The sequence below is a fragment of the Cynara cardunculus genome (assembly GCF_001531365.2).
Source record: "Cynara cardunculus var. scolymus isolate 2C chromosome LG 1, CcrdV1, whole genome shotgun sequence".
Classification (NCBI taxonomy): Eukaryota; Viridiplantae; Streptophyta; class Magnoliopsida; order Asterales; family Asteraceae; genus Cynara; species Cynara cardunculus.
In genome coordinates, this window is record NC_037528.1 from 37,163,998 (window position 1) to 37,167,042 (window position 3,045).

Here is a 3,045-nt window from a genome sequence, read left to right on the forward strand (position 1 = left end):
ATATATATATATATATATATATATATATATATGGATGCATGCATATTATGCATACATGGGTTAGGTATGTATGTATGTGTGTGTGCATGTGTGTATGGTGAGTTTGTGCATGAGGTGGAAAGAAGGAGGGAAGGCGGTTTAGCCATATTTGGAAGGTGTAAAAAGGGTTTTTGGCCTCTTCATTTTGATTCTTCCTATTTTGAGAAAATTGAGAGAGATTTAAAGAAGAGTTGTCCGGTTAATAAAAAAAAAAGGTGAGTTCAAGTGTTTGGTGATTCAAGTTGATTGCAAATATTTGGTTTCAAAAGCTTGTTAAGGTGAGTAGTAGTTTCTAAAACTCTTTTGCTTTAAGATTTTACTGGTTTCATATGAATTTTATTTGAATTTGGATAGAAATCAGTCTTTTTGCTCCAAGTGTTTATCCGGATATTAAACCAGATAAGGTTTGTTCGGTTTATTCTAAACCGGACAAAGGGTGTAAGATAGCGTTGTCCGGATTGTTTTAAACTGGGCAAAGCATGAGCGGAGTGTTGCCCGGATTGTTTTAAACCGGATAAGCCTTGAGCGGCTTATTGACCGTATTGTTTCAAGTTGGTCAAAGGGTGAAAGAAGTGTTGTTCGGATTGTTTTAAACCGGACAAAGTATGAGCGGAGTGTTGTCCGGATTGTTTTAAACCGGACAAAGCGTAGACGGAATGTTGTCCGGATTGTTTTAAATCGGACAAAGAGTGGACGGAGAGTTGTCCGGATTGTTTTAAACCGAACAAGATGATTTTATTTCTAAGTGTTTAAATCGTTCAAGCTTTATGCGGGGTATTGACCGGATTTGTTATCCGGACAAATATGTTAGAAATTATTTTAAATGTTAAACTGGATAAGCTTTATTCAATATTTTATCCGGATATCTTTTAATTGGAATTTTCATAAGCTTTATGTGTAGACTTTTTTTATATGGTTTAAAATGTCTATTATTGGGATTAATTGTGGATTATAAAATGGGTATTTTTTTATATCCTTTTTAAATAAAGATATGTTCCTACCAAGCGTGGTGACGTAAGTCTGTTTTGGTGTGGGACGGGATTTTGGGAAATGTTTCTACCAAACGTGGTGACGTAAGTCTGTTTTGGTAGGAAACTATATTTTGGGAAACCTTCCTACCAAGCGTGGTGACGAAAGTCTGTTTTAGTATGAAACTATATTTTGGGAAACCTTCCTACCAAGCGTGGTGACGTAAGTCTGTTTTGGTATGGAAGTGGATTTTATAAATTGTTTCTACCAAGCGTGGTGATATAAGTTTGTTTTGGTATGAAACATTGTTTTAAATAGTAGTTCCCCAGACGTGGTGACTTTTGTCTGTTCTGGTTTGGAACTGGGAATGGGTACTTTCAGACGTGGTGACTTATGTCTGTTCTGATAAGTAGCCCTGTTTGATGGAGGAATAAGGGTGGCATATCAAGGAGAGGTGTACTTGGAATAAGGGTGGCATTGTCATATGTGGATATTATTATAACTCTTATTATTATTACTAAATTGGATTTAATAATTTTGAGTCATCATTTCTTTGTGATCCGATGAATTAAAGATATTATTTTTATTTAGAAGTAATAATTTAGATGTTATTGAAAAGGGGAAAATGGTTTGTCATATCAGGCAAGTTTTGCCTTAAATCTTTCCTGTTAAAGGAATGGTCTTTTAAATTCAAAAGTTTTGATTACAATGTTTGTTTCATACTGGAAATGTTGGATCTCTGTTCAGAGATATTTTATAGAATTGAGGTTCTTGGGTTTACTTCTTTTTGCATGATATTGTAAACTTCATCATTTATTTGTATTGCAGTATATTCCTAAGCAAAATTTCGTTATCATATTTTGGTGTTCATCACCCTGCATTTGCAAAGAAGGGATTTACTCAATAGACCCGTATGGTCTAACCCTCATTTTCTGTTTTAAATTATGCAATGCAGGAATAGCTGGGTCCGGGGATATAAAAGGGAAAGGGAAAATGTGATTATTTTCCTAACCTATTGTCTGCTTTTGAAGATACATGTTATATTACATGTAGTAGTACAGGATTTGTTTTGGAAATTTTATATGTAAATTTTGTACATATAGTAATCCTTGTACTARYGGGACCTTTTGATGTRATCYATGTTTCTATGTAATGAAATATGTGTTCTATGCAAATGTGGTGTTTGGGGGTGTTACAATTACCATCCAATCATGGATGAGAACGTGCCATATTTTTCATCATGGCTTTTCCTCAACCGTCACATTTTTCTCTCTCTTACTTTGCTTCTCTCCTCTTACCTATAAATATGGGATCACTTCCTCATATTTTTCTATATGCTTTCAAATATCTTTGACGAAACTCTGTCTCTTTGCAAGCAAGAACTCAAGAACAACTAAGAACTCATACTTTCGACCTCATCTTCTACTATAAGGTCGATACATTCTTTGTTACTTAGAATTGTTTTCTTCTTTTTATGAAACATATGTTTGCCATTTTAAGAACTTTGTTCTCTTAAAACCAAGCATAAAATATTATTAACACATTCTATTTCTTGGTTATAATCTTGTTTCAAAAACAATAATCTACTTGAAAAACCCTAATACTTCATTGTGGATTTTTCAAAAGAAGTTTTATTGTTCAAAACATAAAAACAATAAGCAAATCTTGGTCAACTAACAATTGTATTCTCCCTTATTTCTTACCAAAAACAGAAATGGCTGCCAAGAATGTCAACTTCTCCATCAAAGATATCTCCTTCATGGCTAACAACCATGTTGCCTTGTTGGACATCCCTTCAAGCAAAACAATCTATGAGGACGTTGTTGCATTCCTCAAAATGTCCCATCTTGCCTTTGCTCTTGACCATGAACCTGTTATGGTTAGAGAGGCCCTTCAGTAATTCTGCTTTACTGCTGAAGTGATGCAAAAAGAGGATAATCACGGCCGCCAGGTGGAGAAAATCTCCTTCACCTTCAACCGCATGACCGTCAACTTTGGCGTGGCCACCTTAAGGCACGCTTTACGTTTCCCAAATGG